The following is a 20,381-nucleotide window of genomic DNA, read 5'->3' as shown; positions in this document are numbered from 1 at the left end:
ATATCAAGTCTCATTTTAGGGATACAGCAGCGGACACTTAGCTCAACCTTCTAACCATAGGCAAAATCTGGCAACTCACACCCTCCTTATTTCCCTGCTTACAAAGCAGGGGGAAGTACAACTGCCCCCACTATACCATATGATGCTTTCCTCTGCAGACATAGTGTACATAATACCAGGGCCCCTGTCCATTACTCCATATGGCTGAGCTTCCTGTAGGGCAGAGGTAGGAAGTGGGAAAAATTGTATATCCCTGATCCTGCAAAATAGCTCCAACTGTCCTATCAAAGATGGCAATGGAAGGACAATAGGAAAAAATAAGGACTTGAAAACAAGGTATAGAAGTAGTTTTACTATTGTCTATTAAAATATAATACAATACATACAATAAATTTGGTCTCATAAAATAGAATTTAGTAGTTCATTTATATTCATATTAGTAGTGTCTATATAGATTAAAAAGTGATTAACCTTCACATTTCACTTTTATACGATTTTATCTGTGCTTCTCTCTCATACTTCAATTCATTATCATCTTAAAATACCACCTATTATGAGAGCGGCATGTAAGCTTTAATTATCAATTAATTTTATAGCAGAGTTTAACTACATTTTCTATTGTATGGATTGCATAGCAATGCAAAATTGTGACTGAATTTAAAAAATATTTTATTAACTGGTATATGTTTATTTAAATAGAAATAATTGAGAAATAAAAAGAAATTGTCCTGTTTTTTCTTCTTACTCCCCAGGAGTTGCTACCATTTCACTCCCCAGGAGTTGCTACCATTTTGTATATGTTATTACAGATATTTAAGCATGTGCATTTTTTCCCCACAAATGAGCTTATGCAAAACACACACTCACACACACACAATCTTAAAACTAGCTTTCTCCACTTAACAATCCCCCCATTCCATATAGATATTTCACAGTATGGATATACTATATTTAACTGTTTCTGTATTAAAACTCAATTAGAATTATTTTAGATTTTCACTATTACAAACATTGCTGCAATAAATAACTTTGTGAAATATGCTGCATGCTTATGTGATATATCTGTAGGGTAAATTTCTAGAAATGGAGTTGCTGGGTCAAAAAGTAGATGTATTTGAAATTTAGATAAATACTATGAAAATGCCATCCAAAAAGCTTGTGACAACCTGTGCTCTTAGCAGCATGTGTCTGAGAGCATCTGCTTTAAATCTTTGCCAATCTGGTAGTAGAACATAGTATAATATTGTTATTTTAATATGTATTCCTTTAATCATGAGTAAGATCTAGCACCTTATCATATATTCATTAATGATCCACATTTTTTTCTGGACTGTATTCTTTTTATGGCTAGATTTGTTTTACATTGCAGATAATTTCTGGGAAACAGTATACATAGTTTTGAATTTGACATCAAGACTCCTGAACTTTTTAAAGGAGACAATTTAGAATTAGATTGGCACCAGGGTCAAATATTTAATATAATGAAATAATGATTTTTGATATGAGAAAAGATATTTGGTTCACTGGGGCCCTCATGGAGCCTCCCCTTTTGCACAGTGCAGAGCCAGTAGTGTACCTGCGTCTGCACTGTCATTCTTAACACCCAGGAGCTATAGTCTCAGAGATCTGCATCCTCTTTAAATTCACATCCTCTTTAACAAGCTGCACAACAATATGGTTTATTGTAGCCTTAAAGCTCAAAAATATAAAAATCATAGAGGATGGGTTGGCTTAAAGCCAACAACACAGAAAGCAGCTTTTCAGAGGTTACATAAGAAAGAGGTAAGAAGCAAAATGATTATGCCATGTGCAAAACGAAAAAGCTGGGATTGGCCCAGATCTCAGGTGCAGCTGTGAAAGAACCAAGAGGCAGTAGTTAAATGCAAAGAGAAAATCACTAGTAGTGGGGAGAGTTTCAATACTGGAATGCCATTTATAAAGATGAAGTGGAAAACCTATTTACCTTTGTTTAAACTCAGGCTAAATAGATCTCCAGAGAAGATCCTGAGTGTGACAGACCAACTGTTTTTGTTTTTCAGTTAGTGGTGGGTTTTAGTTGCAAGCTCAGGATCTGACTCAAACTAGTTCAGGCTAAAAAGAAATTCACTAGTTTATGTAAAAGGAAGCTGAGCGATTAACAATTTTCAAGTATCAATGAGTCCAGGGCTGACTCATTGGGCTCTGTCTTATCCTCCAGCTCTCACCTGCTTTTCTGAGTGTGGGCTTCCTTCTCAGGTGGGCTTCCTTCTCAGCTCTCCCCACGTGGTAGAAGAGATGGCCACTGGCAATAAACGCATGAATAAGACATCATTTTCATTATTTTTAGTTAATGAAAATTTATTAAGTCCATTTCCAGAGAAATCTATCTCTGTTCTCTTTCCTTCAACAACTATTTCTATCTTTTCTTGGCCTATTTTCATTCTCTTTCTACATGTGACCACAGTAGTAAATTCCAGAGTACATACAATTTTTTACCTTTTCATTTTATATGATTTTATTTGCATTCACTCAAGAATGTAATCTTTGTATTTTCATTTTTATTGATGGCTGCCTATTTGTCCATTGATTCAATGTACATTTTTAAAGCATTGTTTCCATTCGGAAATTATATGGTAGCTTAGAGTGAAAGAGCTCAAATTCTGAACAGGGTGTTCTGAATTATCATCACAGGAAAAGGAAGTTCTAGATTACCTAGAAACCTGCCCTTGGTTTGCTTCAGATCGTTTCTCTCCTGACTTCTAGAACATTTATTGGCAACTTACTATATGGCAGTAGGCATCATGCTAGGTGCCAGATAGATAGGTAGATATAGACAGATATAGATAGATTCATACATATGTATATGTTCATATATATAGATAAATAAATATCCATTTCCTTATCTAAAATTTAAAATTTTTATTTTGACATAATTTCAGACCTTTGTTGCCATAACCATACAAAAAATTGCCACGTATCTTTCACATCTTCAGATTACTCAAACATTAACATTTTTTAAGACTTAAAAAAAAAAGTGACCGGTTCAAGTTACCAACTTGCAACTGGAATGAGGCTGTGAAAAACAGAAAGCCTCTAAGGCAGTATTTAAAGAGATGCTTGCCTTCTGCATTTGTAGCGCAAACTGTGCTGATAACCAGCCCCAGAACTGAACTGTGAGATAGCACAGCTGCAAAGGAGATGGGATGCACTGCTTTGACAAGTCTTCTGTGCCAAAGGCAACTCCCTGGTTGGGAAAGAATGGAATCCTGAGATCTGTTATGCTGGTATTTCATTTAGGTGAAAACGCCTGAGAATTCCCATCCCCAGATTCTTCTGAACTCAGTGTTGGCACAAGTATCTTCCTCTGCTTTGCTTAAGGAGAATAGTGTCCCCTTGTCTGGAGAGCCTGCAAATCCCTCAGTTGAGGCAACAGCACGTACATAAACAAAGAATGGTAAAACCTGGCTAATATTTACCCGGTACGGGAGTGGGTTTTAAAAGTGTTAGGCCAGGCAGGGCAGAATATAAAGGTGGGCAGGAGAGAACATGTTGACATTGGAAAACACTTGAAGTTTCATAATATGGCAAGGACACATGGCCCTGGTTCTAATATCTGCTGGGGTGGCTCCTTGAAGCTTGGACAGGATGAAGGCCTATTGCAAGTGAGGGAGATATTCTAGAAGTGTCTTGACTGCCTTAAGGAAGGGGTCAGAAGGCTCAGGGAGGTTAGAATGTTAGAGTAAATCTATGACATGAGACCTGAATACCCAGCATTTGACTAAATTCCTTGGAGGGACTCAGAGGACATACCCATTTCCAAGGTAGTAAGAAATACACTGGAAATACAGTGATGCCACTGGCATCTTCTAGAAGCTCAGTGGCAGCTATCCACTGTAGTTGACAGTAAGAGGTGCTGGATTTCCTAATATCAAATACATTGATAAGAATCCAAAATAGCAGAGCCCAGATGGTAGCACTTGACTGACAGAAGGAAAGTGTACATAATTACAATAATGGGCTGCAAGGCCAGAGTGGCAACCAGAATGCTTTCACCCACAGGGCTCTGTGATAGTAACTAATAGACCATAGTGTTTCTTGGGGCACGTTAAATGAACATCCACCAGGGTATTATTTGACCTATATGTATAATGAGAAAATGTTGACAGCTGGTGAGCAGAAGGCTGATGCCAGCTGTCTCAATGGGAAATTGCAACCTCTCACTGAGTTTACAGATCTAAGCAAGTTCTCAGACCTAGAGCTCATCATTTGAAAGGGAAGCTGAGTAAAGACCCTGCAATAATAGCACAAGTATGTATACTACATATTCCCCAATCATTCCCCAAAAGGATATACATCCATACTATGGTTTGGATATTGGATATTTGGCCCCTCCAAACCTCATGTTGAAATTTGATCCCCAGTGTTAGAGGTAGGGCCCATTGGGAGGTGTTTGGGTCATGGAGGTGGATCCCTTATGAATCAGGGGTGAGTTCTCACCATATTACCGTGTTTCCCCGAAAATAAGACAGGGTCTTATATTTATATATTCTCAAGAAGACACCGTAGGGCTTATTTTCAGGGTATGTGTTATTTTTTTTAAGTACAGTACAACAATCTACATTTATTCAAATATAGTTACGTCATCTTCTTCTGGTACATCTTCATAACTCCCCAAACCCCAAATTCCATCCTGAATTTCTTGCGACTCTATTTCCTTTAGAACCATTGGCCCCAAATCTATGTCCTGTGGCTTATCTATGATAACAGCTCCTTATGTAAAAACATTCCAAGCCTTTAGACAAAGCTTCATGTCTTTAACCAATTACAAGCCAAAGAATCTTTAAACCCACCTATAACCTGTAAGCCCCCCCACTTCGAGATGTCCCACCTTTTTGGGCCAAACCAACGTATGCCTCCCACATACTGATTTATAACTTTACTTATAATCCCTGTCTTCCTAAAATGTATAAAATCAAACTGTAACCCAGCCACAACAGTCCACTTGCTCAAGGCTTCTTGGGAGTGGCTCCAGGTCATGGTCCTCAAATTTGGCTCAGAATAAACGTCTTTAAAATTATTTTACAGAGTTTGGCTCTTTTCCATTGATAATACCAACACAAAATGGACCAAGACAACCCATTTATGGAGAAACTGTACACTGAGAAAAAGGGAACATTCAGGCATTTCAAGGCTTGTTGGATATAGAGTCTGAGCTGATACTAACACCAGGAAGCTAGAAGCACAATCATAGCCTCCAGATGGAGTGGAAGTTCATAGAGATCAGATGGCCCAGGTTCATTTTCCAGTGGTTTAATGGAATCACAGACCCACCTTTTGCTTATATCCAGTTGCCAAGTGAACAATTGAAATGGGTATACTTAGCAACTGGTACAACTCTTACCTTGGTTTCTTGACTTGTTTAGTAAGAACAGGAAGGATCAATGGAAGCCCCTGAAACTTACACCTTCACTGGCTAAAATAATGAATCAGAAAAAATACACCATCCTGAGAGGAAATACAAGAATGAGTGTCACCATCAAAGACTTACTGGATGTAGACATACTGGTACATATCATATTCCTGTTCAATCACCTATTTATCCTATTTGGCCACTATAGAAACCAGGCTCATCATAGCAAATGATTGTAGACTACTGTAAACTTAACCTAAAAATAACTCTGATCACAGCTGCAGTGTGAAGCATTAGAATATAACAACATAGTATATGCATAGTATATGCATTAGAATATATCAACATAGCCTTTGGTGCCTGGTATGCAGTTACCTGGTGAATAGATTCTTCTGAATCACCATTAGTAAAAAGGAGCAAGGGCAGCTACTTCACAATAGCCTTTATCCAATAAGACTAAAGCAACTAAAGGCTCCAGCCCCTCCAGGATGAAGAATTAGGCAACCCACCAGGCAAACAATCTGGGTCAAGTAGTGGTGGAAGAAAAAGAATGAATATCAGTTATGTCCTTGAGAACAATTACAGTATAAGGAGCTGTTGCTTATTCCTCTAATGCTCTTGTATTAAATCTTCTGTATGATGGCTGTCAGCTACCACCTTGCAGGCAAGGTGACAGACTACATACAATGAAGATTACTAGCAGATCTGAATAATTTACACTGGGGAGTATATCAGACCTCTCCAGCCCATTTCATATCCATGGCTACCAGTTGAACCAAGATGACAACTGATAGCTGCTCTAGGTATCTTTTGCTCTTTAGCCTAGGGCTTCTCTATTGTGCAAACATGGAAGTATGAGGGACTGAACACTCTGGTACAACCACATATCAACAGGGGATGAGATTATTCCTTCTTCTGTGTCTCACTCAGCAAACATTTCTAATTCTGGCTCCTTGGAAGCTCCTTGGAAGCTCCTTGGAAGACAATGGAAGTCCCCATTGTCTATAATGATAACCAGCTCATTAATGTGTCTTATCATGTTTTACTCTTGCTCCCTGGGATCACTTCTCCAAATAAATGAATGTGAGGAAGCCTTTATTTCAGGCTGTGCTTTTTAGGGAACAAAGACACAGACAAAAAAAAGTAGACAGAGCCCCAGATGTGGTCCTATAAGGCTTTTCAGAGGAAATAACACTTGAGTTATGTCTTAAAGTTACACCTAAGAAATTGTCTAGGTAGACAAAAGGGAAGAATGTTCCAAGTAGAGATAACAGTAAGGACAAAGGCAAAGAATCAGGAAAAGTCTTGGTAAATTTAGGGAATTTGAAGTGTTCATAATTGAAGGAGCAATAGAGTCATATGCTTGAGGTAGCAGGGCATGCTGGAGAGGTAATCAGGAGTCAGACACAGAAGTTTTTGTGTGTCATGTTAATTGGGACTTGTTTAGTAAACAACAAGAAAACAATTTAACCCTTAGACCAAACCTTCTGTCTAACTTTAAGCAGTGTGAAAACAAACTCACTTTCCAATACTGAGACATGACTTGCTGTTACCTCTCAACATTTAAAGATGAATCTGTTCTCAGAGAGCCGATTGAAACTTCCAGAGAAAATATGTGGTAACATAAAACAGGCATTGTCGACTACCTATCCATTCTTTTCCCCTCTTCATCCTTGCTGGGAAGAGCCCCAGTTTTGTTTGTGCTTACTTACTGACCACGTAGTCTTATGATGGGGGTGGACTTCCTGGCTGCAGGTGATAGTCTAAGCCAGAGATTGGTACACTTTTCCTGGAAAAGAACAGACAGTAAATATTTCAGGCCTTGTGAGCCATATGGTCTCTGTTCCAACTACTCAATTCTGCTGTTGTATTTTGAAAGCATCCTTTAAGAATACCTAAACTTTATTTACAGACACTGAACTTTGAATTTCATATAATTTTCTAATGTCATAAAATATTATTTTTTAATTTTTTCCAACCTTTAAGAATGTAAAACTCATAGCTCACAGGCCATACAAAAACAGTCAATGGGCCAGATTTGCTAACCCCTGAGCTAAACTAATCAGAGTGGTCTCATTTCCTTTGCCCAAGTCTGTTTTTAGCATGGACATGTAATTAAATCCTAACCAATGTGACCTGCAAGTGTTCCTTAATTCAAAAAGGAGGCACATTAGAAGGAACAGTCCTTTTATTGTCTCTAGTTGCTACTGCATGATGAATAATGCCGAGAGCTGCTGCAGCCATGTTGAGAACATGAGGTTTCTTGCCTTTATCTTAGAATAACAGAGGAAGGAATTTGACTGAATGTTCATGACATCACCAAACTGTTCAATTAACCTGACTCTAGACTTCTTATTGTAAGAAATAATAAAGGTCCTTATCATGTATGCCAATTTAGTTTTCTGTTACTTAAAGACAAAAATATTCTGACTGATATACAAGGACCCAGGAGAATACTATGTAAACCATTAAATAGAATAAAATTGAACAATAAATGCTGCCATGGAAAGATATCTAAAATAAATTCCTAAGTGAAAAAAGCAAGGTATGGAACAGTTTGCACAGTTCAATATCTATGTATATATCTTAAAATTATTGGAAGACTGTGATTAACCACGATTAACTCTGGGAAATGTTGTTGGAATGAATGGGGAGGAAAAAGAGGCTTTAATTGCATATTGTATGCAATTTAAAAATTTCAAAATATGCACAATTATTACTTCTAGAATTTAAAAACACATTTAAAAAAATACAAGGAAATGAAAAAAATTATTGACTTTCCAGATGGGCAGGTATTTTGAATAGGATTCTATGGGAATATAGGAGTATGGCAACCCAATGCTGATGCCTAAAATGGAGTAGGGCCATAAATTCAGATAAATGACTTACCTTTTATTTTATTTTCTTAATAAGGTATCTTTAGCCATATTGCGTTCTCTCTGAATGAAGCTTAGAAGGGTATAATCTAAAACAGAAGAGTAGGGAATACCAGATACTACAACTACAACAGTTTAGCTCTTCTTATCTCTCTGAATATCTAATGGGATGTCTCTGGGTGTTAGTACTATGTCTGGTCTCATTTACCATCTGCATTAATAATTTAGAAGTGGGAAAAAGGGTTTTTACTGATGGAAGTCCTTTCTAAGGTTTCGGTAGTAAGACTTAACCTGTCCGGGAATGATTTAGGTAAGGAAGATAAAAAGAATATTAAGAGAATTGAGAAAAAAATAAAATAAAAGAAGACCCAAAGTATGAGGGATTTAGGATAAAAATCAGGAAGAAATTTCTGATAATAAAAATTGTCATAGACAGAGAACAGAGCAGAGGTTAATTGCAGAGATCGTGGACTTTTCATTATGACTGTTTAAAAGGAAATTATTATCTGTTTAGGATGGTCTTATTATTATTATTATTAGAATTATAGGGATGAAAGAGACTTTGGAGCACATCTATTTCAAACCCTTCATTTTACAGATGACAAAACTAAGGTTGAGAAATTAAAGTGACAAAGATCACACAGTTAATTAGCTATAAACCCAGAACCAGTACTCAGTTTATTATTACTTTCTTTTACACTACATTTGCTGAGAATTACTTTGTCTGAAGCAGTAGCATAAACTACTGGATGAATTCCCAAAGTCCTTTCTAAGTTAAGCACTTTAGTTAAGAACTAAAGCTATAATTTATCACAATCAGGGATTTTCACCTGGGGTTCTTGGACCATGGTCAGGAAGTCCCTGAACCCTCTGATATTTACGCAAATTTGTGTATATATATGTTTGGAAATCTGTAGGTCCCCATTGCCCTCCTGTGTTGAACCAATCTGACAGCAAGTATCCCAAAAGTTGAATTTGACATCAATTTCAGACAATGAAATTAGAAAAACTCATGCAATGAATGAGGTAACCAGTTATAGAAAAAACCCATCTCAATAATGAGAGGCAAAGGAGTTAAGGGGATCCTCAGGTTCAGGGACTTGGAATATTCTCTAGAACATTTGATTATATCAGCATATTAAAAGCTAAGCAGTTGCGGAGGAAAACTCTCATGTTTGGGGGATGTCTGAAATGTTCAGGTGGCCAGCTATATCACAGACTTTCTCTACCTTAACACCTGTTTGAAAATTTTAAAAAAAGTCTAGAAAATTCACCAAAACAGCAACCAACAAAAGAAGGGGCATACCCTAAAGTTAAAAAAAGAAAAATTTAAAAAACCCAGGCAGGGATACAAAGACATAATATTATGAAACAAAGCAGAGAAGAAAGAATGGGCTTACATCCTAACTGCCCTCTCATCTACCCACCCACCTCAAGCTATACTGATAAATTCTGAGGTTCACATGAATGTCCCCAAATTTGTAGAGAAACAAACCTAGTGAATCTCCTTACATTTTTCATTTTCTCACTCTGCACTATTAAAAGTGGCTGCAAGAAAGGCTGGTGAAATAGGGAAAATGATCTAGGTGGCTGACTCTTTCTGATGAAAGTAAAGACTCTAGGGATACTCAATAAAATAGGGAAACTATCTTTATTTATTTGTTTAATTTTTGGTTTTATTTTTTGTTGTTTTTCTTTTTTTATTTTTTTCTTTTGTTTTTTGTTTTTTTAAGGAAACTGTCTGAAGTCTGAGGATATCTTTCTATGGGCCTAGAGGAATGAGATATAATTCTCACCTAGATAGAGTAAACAAAAACTTGGCAAAGAGAGCAGGACCAAGGTTTTCTAATGTAGCTTGTATCTTACTTGTCGAAACCAAGCTTCTCCCCCCACCCCCAACCATTTCCTTGAGGTACAAAAAAGTAAACAAAAGATGAAACACTTTGTCTTTAAACAGAAACTAAGAGTGGAAACCAAACTGGACTCAGATATGGAGGAAAGAAAGTAAAAACATCACCCATACCATATGACAAGGAATGGAATGTCTGTCTGAGCTAGCCAAGCCTGGGCAAGACAAGAAGAAATGACATGGCAACTATGCAAGCAGAGTCCAGCCAGAGAACTTACGTAACTTTGCTCAGGTCATAGAATTAAGATAAGAGCAAAGCCAGGTAGTCTGACTACCCTGGGAAATCAGGATAGAAAAATGTTTCAACTGACTAAATTCTCTCCTACATAAGATAAAGCAGTTGAGCCAACTATAGTTAGATTTCCAACTCTATTGTTTGATTCCTACGTGTAAATAAGCCAATGAGAGAAGAGCCCTGGCTCTTAGGGGATATAAACCAATCAGCATACATCCCTCCAATGAAGGACCAGGAATTTGGGGAAGGGGTCAGGGACAGCAGTGCTAGGGAACATTCTGGAAGTGGTCTGATAAGAGTCTAGGCCTGCTACAGTTACTGTACATCCATACTATCCTAATGAAGTCCTGATATAAAAGTTTACTGTTAATATCCTCCTAACCAGGAGCCTTGGCAGGGGGCCAGCACAGCCAAGTCAAGGCCTCAGCATCACGATGGTTGCCCTTTCCTTTCCTAAGTTAAGCATATCTGAACCATGAGAGTATCCTGACCTAGAACCAGCGGTGGGAGAATAGTGAACATCAGTTAGGTGGGGCCACCTCCTTGTTTCACACAAGCCAAATCAATAGCCCCTCTTTTTTTTTTTTTTTTTTAAGACAAAGTGCAAAGAACACCCACTTTGTTCCCAGTGTGGGTTTGGGTCAGTGAAGACATGTGGAAGTTAGTCCTGTAGTCCAGCAGTCATTCTGAAAAAATATAATAACTTAAACTATAAGGCAGCATACAAGGGGCAAGCAGAGATAAGAAGAGGTATGGAAAGGATGTGGAGTTCACCAAAAACACATTTTGATTTTTCTACATTTTCCCCTAATTGATACAAAGGGTTATAGCATAAAACTTCTCTCAAATGCTTTCATTGCCTGATGATAGCAATCTAAAGTATTTATTATTAATAAGAATTAATTTTACTTCCTCTTAAAGCTGTACATTAATTATAAACACTATGTAGATAGCCAATTAAAAGTCTTCTGGAGTTGTTGAATTGTTGTAGAAAAGCTAGCAAATAGTGTCTTTGACATTGGATTTCAAAAGTAATCTTACAGAAACATCTTTCTGTCTAGTCATGATACATAATCAACTAGCATGTATCAGCCTGATAGCCTATTAGCTGTTGTCTGTATATTTGATTTCAGGAATTGTTGATGCATCATTAGTTATTTGTAAACCACTCAATGTGTAGACGTCTACAGTCTCACTGGTGCAGCTTCATGTAGCCATGATGTTAACTCACAGAAAAGGGCTAACTCTAGCTCTCAGGCTTCTCATGAGGATTAAATAAAATAATGTACATGAAGTACATGACTGGCACACACAGTGTATAGCAGTCAGAGCCCCTATAGGAAACAGAATTTCTTCCACATGGTCCAAATGAAGAAGTGTTAGTGAGAGTACTACTTACCATGATGTGGTTAAGCAGATAAACAAGGGATGGTGGGCATCCAGAGATTAGCAATACCCTTAAGGCTGAGGGACACAGCAAATGGAGAGAGCGTTACAGAAGTCAGATGACAGCTAGAACCATACAAAAGGGACCACCAGGTGAGCACTGTAGTCTAACAGGGATGAGGCTTCTTATAAAGATGATTTGTCAAAGTAGGGGCGACTGGGAAGAAATACTCTGATCTCTTTCTCTCCGTCCTCCTATCTTCTGCCAGGGCCTCCCATTAACCAAGCCCAAACAACAGCTGACTTGGCAAGACAGGGGTAGGATTCAGTCTTTTGTGATCAATTCGTGAGCAACAGAGGCAGAAAAAAGAAAAAGAATGGATTTGGGGAAAGGGGGGAAGGGAGAATGCTGATTAACTAGCATATATTGATCCATTTTGTATTTTAAACCAAAACATAGTATGTTGATCTTAACAAAGTAGTTATAACTTCATCTTTTTTCCCCCAGGGGACATACATTATGTGAAATTTTGATCCTCCATAGGCTCATACATGCTTTCCTTTTTTCTTACCTTTTTCATTTATAATTCATTCATTTAACAAATAATTACAGAATAACTACTCTGAGAAAGCAGTATGTTAAGTATTATTTATGGGATTGGTATTCTTGTCCTCATGGAGATTATCATTTATAAACCACTCATATCAATTAATGTAATACCATCAAAATAATACCATAATATAGTAAACATTTCCAGTAAAAACTTTTCATTTATGTAGAAGGAAATAGTACTTACAAAAATACAGATTTAACATTTTAAATGTTCCTAGATTTGAGCAGCATTTTTTGGATCATATACTCATTTGAAAATCTTATGAAAACTGTAGACTTTCTCCCTAGAAAAAATATGTATATGCATATAGGGCTTTCACTGATCATTTTCTCAGTTAGAAAGAGGAGAGGGTCTCAAGCTTGCTCATTCGAGCCTTTCTCGGATACTCTTCCTTTCTCCCTACTTGCAGGTACCGTGTTTCCCCAAAAAGAAGACCTACCCATAAAATAAGCCCTAGCAGGATTTCTAAGTATTTGTGCAATATAAGCCCTACCCTGAAAAAAAATAAGACCCAGTGATGGACGTGGCTATGTAGCATATCTGCACAACCCATGCATTTTGTTGTGGAGCGGTAAAGAAGACAAGCAGCCCTTCTCATCTGCCCCATCGTGGTGACAGCTACTATCCCAGAGGTGACCAGAAAGGTGCGGGCAGCCCCACCAACAAGGTCGGCTCCCCAGTCAGGTGCCGGCCATCCTGTGCGTGCTGCAAGCTGAGGCTTTAAGGGGAAAGTGTCCTCAGTGAAGTGAGGAGTTGGACTCTCCACGTTAGATATTGTGTGTCCCCAGGGGGAAGAAGGACAGCTGTGGCTGCCATTTTACTCAGCATTGTGGGCCTCTCTCATCCCCCACAAACACCAGGGGATAGGGGAAAAGCTTCAGCAAGTAGTCTTCTACTGAGCCCAGAGAGAATAACACATCCCCTGAAAATAAGCGCTAGGGTGTCTTGAGGAAAAATAAATAGAAGACCCTGTCTTATTTTGGGGGAAACATGGTACTCAGGGGGACCCTTTGAGCTTACAGGTGTTCTGGAACATGGCATAGGGTGAGAGTCAAAAGGCATAGAGTAAAACCTAGTTGGCACTGCTTGCCATGGCCACACCTTGAGTTATTCCTAAGGAGTAGTAAAATGATGCAGTGCTGGTACAAAAGAGAAATTTGCCCCCATGCATAGAATGAGGCAAGGCTCTGGGGGCTGAGCAGTCCCTGATCCATGAGGCTCCTGAGGAATCTTGCTCTTGCTGGGGAATCTTTTCTTCTCTGAGTGCACTCGCTATTTCCTAGAAGCAGGGTGTGCTCTAAACCAAATTCAGATCCAGCAATCTACACTCTTGCTACGCAGATAATCTCCTTTCCCCACCTTTTAAATCTATATATTGTTGTTTCAAATCCTCATTATTTCTTTTTCTTTTCTTCTTTTTTTGTTTTGAGACAGAGTCTCACTCTTGCCCGGGTTAGAGTGCCATGGTGTCAGCTTAGCTCACAGTAACCTCAAACTCCTGGGCTCAAGCGATCCTCCTGCCTCAGCCTCCCGAGTAGCTGGGACTACACGCATGCGCCACCATGCCTGGCTAATTTTTTCTATATATTTTTAGTTGGCCAATTAATTTCTTTCTATTTTCAGTAGAGACGAGGTCTTGCTCTTGCTCAGGCTGGTTTTGACCTCCTGACCTTGAGCGATCCACCTGCCTCGGCCTCCCAGAGTGCTAGGATTACAGGTGTGAGCCACTGAGCCTGGCCAATCCTCATTATTTCTTAACACAAAGTTCCATCCTCTTCTCTTTCATAAGTATATTGATGGCCCTTGAAGGCTGACCCCAAGTTATTAGCACCGATCTTTTCGGGGACATGAACAGCTCAACCTTCACATTTCCTGGGAAGGAGAAATTTGCACATCACACCTCCACCGCCCCCTACAAGAATAACAACCAAATAGATTACACATTTCTTCTATGGGAGAAAAGTTGAGGAAAAAATAACCAATTTCATTAAGTCAGACTGAATGTTTTTTTTTTTTTTTTTTTTTTTTTTTTTTTTGAGACAGAGTCTCACTTTGTTGCCCAGGCTAGAGTGAGTGCCGTGGCGTCAGCCTGGCTCACAGCAACCTGGGCTCAGCGATCCTAGTGCCTCAGCCTCCCAAGTAGCTGGGACTACAGGCATGTGCCACCATGCCTGGCTAATTTTTTGTATATATATATTTTTAGTTGGTCAATTAATTTCTTTCTATTTTTGGTAGAGACGGGGTCTCGCTCAGGCTGGTTTCGAACTCCTGACCTTGAGCGATCCGCCCGCCTCGGCCTCCCAAAGTGCTAGGATTACAGGCGTGAGCCACCGCGCCCGGCAGACTGAATGTTTTGATCCTGCTGGATTCTTGTAAACATAAAACTTTGCAAATGATTTGAGAGTTTCAGGCTTTACACACTGTATTATTTATTGTTGTATAACAAATTATCTGAAAACTTAGCAGCTTAGGAAAATAACCACTTATATTTTACACAATTTTAGTAGATCAGGAATTTAGGTGTACTTTAAGTGGCTGGTGCTGGCCTAAAGTCTCTAATAAGTTCATGGTCAACATGAGAGCTGGGATTGTAGCCATCTGAAGGCTTGACTGGAGCTGGAGGATCCACTTTTACAGCAATTCACTTACATGCCTGGCAAATCAGTGCTGGTTCTTGGCAGGAAGCCTCAGTTCTTTGCCATGTAGACCTCTCTATAAAACTGCCTGAATGTCTTCATGATATGGCAGCTTGCTTCCCCTAGAAATAGGGATTCAAGAGAGAACAAGGCAGAAGCACTGATGCCTTTTATGAGCTGGCCTCAAAAATCACACACCACTGTTCTGAATATCTTATTGGTTCCACAGATTAGCCCTACTTAGTGTGAGAGGGTACAAAGGTATGCATCCCAGGATATGAGAATCATTGGGGGTCTTCTTGGAAGTTGGCTATCACACATGCTAATTCCATATATTTCCTTCAATCTCAGGTAAGGTTTTGTCTACATCACTCATACAGAATATGAGTGCAGAAAAATTGTCCTCACTTCACTAAAATAGGAGTGTAGGGTACTGGTAATGTGTGCTGGGTTTCTCTTGTCAAAATAGCAACTCCCTGCCTTAAGAAAACAATACTATTTATGACAGTATCAAAAAATAAAGTATTTAGGAGTAAATTCAACGAAGGAGGTAAAAGACTTGTATGCTGAAAATTACAAGTCATTGACGAAAGAAATCACAGACACAAATAAATTGAAATATAGCCCATGTTCATGGATTGGAAGAATTAATATTGTTAAAATGTCCCTACTATGGAAAGTGATCTACAGATTAATTGTAATCCCTATCAAAATCCCAAAGGCATTTTTTTCCAGAAATAGAAAAAAATAATCTTAAAATTCATATGAAACCACAAAAGACCCCGAATAGAAAATCTCGAGAAAGAACAAAGCTGAAGGCATCATACCCTCTGGCCTTAAAATATATTACAAAACTATTGTAATGAAAATAGTATGGTACTGGCATAAAAACAGACATATGACCCAATGAAATAGAGAGCTCAGAAATAAACCCACATATTTATGGTCAACTGAATTTTGACAAGGGTGCTAAGACTACATAATGGGGAAAGGATAGTCTTTTCAATAAATGGTGCTGGGAAAAGTGGACATCCACATGCAAAAAATGAAATTAAACCCTTATCTTGTGCCATACATAAAAATCAACTCAAAATGGATTAAAAAGTAAAATGTAAAATCTGAAACTGTAAAACTCCCAGAAGAAAACATAGGTGAAGACTTCATGACATTGGACTTGGCAATGTCCAATGATTTCTTAGATATGACATCAAAAGCACAAGCAACAAAAGCAAAATTAGACAAGTGAGATTATATCAAATTAAGGGGCTTCTGCACAGCAAAAGAAACAAAGTGAAACAGCAACCTACAGAATAGCAGAAAATATTTGTAAATCATACATCTGATAAGGGATTAATATTCAAAATATACAGTGAATTTCTACAGCTCAATGGCACAAAGCCCCAGATAATCTGATTAAACAATGGACAAAGGATTTAAGTAGATATTTCGCCAAAGAAGAAACACTAATGGTCAACAGATATATGAAAAGGTGCTCAACATCACTAATCATCACGGAAATGCAAATTGAAAACACATTGAGGTATCACCTCATACCTGTTATGATGGCTTCCATTAAAAAAAAAAAAAGATAACGAGGATGTGGAGAAATTAGAATCCTCATACTCTATTTGTGGGAATGCAAAATGGTGCAACCACTATGGAAAACAGTATGGCAGTTCCTCAAAAATATGAAAAAAGAACTGCCATATGACCCAGCAATCCCATTTTGGTTATATATCCAAAAGAAGTAAAATCAGAATCTCAAAAAGATAATATGCACTCCCATGTTCATTGCATTACTCACAATAGCTAAGATATGGAAACAACCTAAATATACATTGATGGATGAATAGATAAAGAAATGTGGGGTGTGTGTGTGTGTGTGTATATATATATATACACACACAATGGAATATTTATTCAGCCTTTAAAAATGAGGAAAGGCTGGGCAAGGTGGCTCACACCTGTAATCCTAGCACTCTGGGAGGCTGAGGTGGGCGGATTGCTTGAGGCCAGGATTTTGAGACCAGCTTGAGCAAGAGCGAGACTCTCCGTCTCTACTAAAAAAAAAAAAAAGAAAGAAAGAAAAAAGAAAAAATTAGCATATGTGGGCATGTGCCTGTAATCCCAGCTACTCAGGAGGCTGAGAGAGAAGGATTGCTTCAGCCTAGGAGTTTGAGGTTGCTGTTAGCTAGGCTGACTCCATGGCATTGTAGCTCAAGTGACAGAGCGAGACTCTGTCTCAAAAAAAAAAAAGAAATCCTGCCAAATATGACAACATGGATGAACCTGGAGAACATTATATAAGCCAGTCATAGAAGAATGAATACTGCACGATTCCACATATGTGGAGTATCTACAATAGTCAAACTAATAGAAACAGAGAGAAGAATGGTGGTTGCCTGGAGTTGAGGTAGGGGGAAATGAGTCACTGTTCAATAGGTATAAAGTTTCAGTTATGTAAGATGAATAAGTTCTAGAGATCTGCTGTACAACATTGTACCTATAGTTAATACTGTATTGCGCATTTAAAAATTTAAGAGGGTAAATCTCATGTTAATTGCTCTTATCACAGTAAAAAATATTCAATGGACAAAATAATTCATTGAGGATAATTGCAACAGAAGAAATATGGGGTAGAGGCAATAGTATTAGATGTGGAAGATTCAGGAGGCTTTTAGACATGATTCTGCTATCACCTACTTCTAGGATTTTAAGAGGGTTTCTTAAATTCCCCATCATTTCCCACTTGTGAATTGATAGAATTGGACTAAAACTGTATGATCTCTAATGTTGGCTTTAGCTTCAGTAATCTCTGAAGTTACATATGAAACTGTATTTATATAACAATGCTCCATTACTTCCAATCTGTCTGCTTCTAAATCTATTTCTCAATTCTTCTCTAACAAGGTCTATTTTTCTCTTTGAATTTTATTCTCTTTTAGCCACTATTCTGCATTTCTCTATAATTCTATGCCATTCTTTTGCCAATCTACCCAATCAGAGCACTTTCTTGGCTGTCCTTTACAGTCCCCTGAATACACTGTCTCAAATTTGAGCTATAGATAAGAGCTCTATAATTACCAAGAGGGACTCTGATTATATCTAAAGAATTTTCTGGTCCATACAGAACCCAGCCCAAGCCTCAACTTAAACATGTTTTCCCAAGAATAGCTGCTCTTGCTCTTGATTTCTTTCTTCCTTCAGTTCTTCATTTAAAAACTATTTATTTCAATCTTAACACCAGTGAGCAAAGCAGATACTGCCCCTAGCTGAGTTGTTTCAACTTCTTTTCAGCTACCTTTAGTATTTTCTTTATGTTAAAGTTGTAGAATTCTTAGATGTCACAAATAAAAATGTCCACAGATGCCATGCAGGTAATGAAAACAAAGCAGGCCATAGGTCCAGTGGATAAGCAGGAAGGCTTATCATGTTTTCCAGGTGAACTAGAAATCTAGACTTTAAAGTGAAATCTGATTTATTGAATTTGCAGTATCTAATTAAAATATATTTTGAAAACTACCAAACTACCATGTGGGCCAAATGAAACATTTTTACTAGCTGAATTTGGCTCTTGATCCTTCCACTTAGGACCTTTGTGAACCTGAGATCATTGAGAAGACTAAACATCTCCATTTTATAAATGCTCCCTCCCATACATATGCACTAACACTCCTAAAGATGGGAACCCATGAAACATTTTCTCCTGTTCTTCATGCCTAGTTTCTTCACTTCATTCAAGACTTTATTGATGCCATCTTTCAACTTTTTCACTGACTTTCCTTTCTTTACTCCCATTTTCTATTTGCAGTAAATGCATGAGGGTAAGGAGGGGCAAGATTAAATATGAAAACGTTGATGTGAAAATGACTTCTGTCCATGTTAACATGTGTCTGAAAACAATTTGGTGCTCCAAAGGCAGAACCCCAATTCTGCCTAGTGTTGCATGATGATTTCTACTTTGGGCCAGAACTAAGAGAATGAAAATCAGCTTGGACTGAAAGAAAAAGCAGCTGTTGCTGGGAGGACTGACACAGATAAAGCCAGCTGCAAAGTGAACAGAGAGCCTTCTTTTCCCCCACTGCCATGAAGCAGCTATAAAATGCCATAGCCACTTTGAGTGATTACTGGTCTCTTACCAACGAGCCCCAGGTCCACTTTACTATTTTCATTTATTACTGGGGTACCCAGTTATTAAATTGTCCCAGCCTCATGACAGTATCCAATCCCTTCTTAATCCCAGCTTTTCCTCATAGCGCTGCAGAAACAGCGTCCAATCCAGAACTGACTCCTGTTCGCTCTGGACCCTCCTCAGACTCCTTTGGCGGGAACATAAACCTTACAAAGGCTTCCTCCTCCCTTTCCCAGTGGTATTCCACTCTTTCTTTGGAGTGACCTCCCTCCAGATTTTAAATCTGATGTTGTGGGACTACAGGCTTCTTTGTGGTGGCCTTTGGCTGATGGGGGTTTAACAGTAGACAGATTGCTAGCACCGGGATTTCTAATAGATCATGTTCCATGACCTCTGCTAAATCTTTCTCTGGGCTGTTTAGAGCTACAATTTTTAATAGCTAAAAACAAAGACAAATGCCTTCTAAAACTGTCCCATCACCCCATTCTGGCGAGCAACCTCCCATGCCAGCCCTATAACATCCTTTAAAAAATGACTTTAGTCATGTTATCTGGTTAGCATTTCAGCGAATTCAGTTTAAATGACTTCAGTTCTGAATTCCTGGGTTATACCAAAACGGAGCAGATGGCGGTGTGTGGGCTTTGAGCTCGTAAATTTTTTATGTGGTAGTAATTCAAGACCAATGAAGGCAGGTTGGGATCGTTTAAAAAAGGCTTCTCTAGGAGGAATCCCCAAGTTGCACCCGTATTTTTCCGGGTGCCCCCCGGAGGCTTAGGTTGCGGGGTGACCTTTTTGAGCGTGGAGGGAAGGGGTGCTTCTTTAGTCTCAGGAGTGATGCACGTTTCCACTCAAGCCTGACAGAACCAAACCTTCTCCCTGGAGCCGGGCGATGGCTCCGCCGGGGTCTCTGAAGCGGGGTCCCGGAGCAGGAGAGCTGGGTGTGTGGGCGTGGGCCGCCCCGGCTGCCTAGACTTGGGCTGCGCGGCTCCGAAGCTCCATTCTTGCTCCCAAGCGGCCGCCAGATTTCCCCAGCTGACACCTCACAGCCCCGCCGCCTCCGCCGGGCAGCCAGAAGCGCACATCTGCCTCCGGCCGGGACCCGCCCCCGAGCCGCGGCGCCCACGCCCAGAGCCGTCCGTCTGCCCCAGCGCAGTGCAGCAGAGCGCGCTCCCGTCCGCGGCCGGGCCGCGCTTCCGCGCACGCG

At 39.1% G+C, this 20,381-nt stretch overlaps 1 long non-coding RNA gene across 2 annotated transcripts in view; it reads right to left on the bottom strand.

Annotated features, from left to right (window-relative positions):
- LOC105863354 (uncharacterized) overlaps window positions 1-20,342 on the bottom strand; it is a 39,714-nt gene extending 19,372 nt beyond the window's left edge. For both annotated transcript variants that reach the window (XR_012921424.1, XR_012921425.1), the window contains exon 1: window positions 2,205-20,342. This is a non-coding gene — a long non-coding RNA (uncharacterized LOC105863354). The remainder of the gene's footprint in view (window positions 1-2,204) is intronic.
- Between the last annotated feature and the right edge of the window lie 39 nt (window positions 20,343-20,381).

The sequence above is a fragment of the Microcebus murinus genome, chromosome 10, assembly GCF_040939455.1.
Source record: "Microcebus murinus isolate Inina chromosome 10, M.murinus_Inina_mat1.0, whole genome shotgun sequence".
NCBI classification, from domain to species: Eukaryota; Metazoa; Chordata; class Mammalia; order Primates; family Cheirogaleidae; genus Microcebus; species Microcebus murinus.
The sequence above is the reverse complement of the archived record's forward strand: the minus strand, read 5'-3'. Positions and strand labels throughout refer to the sequence as shown.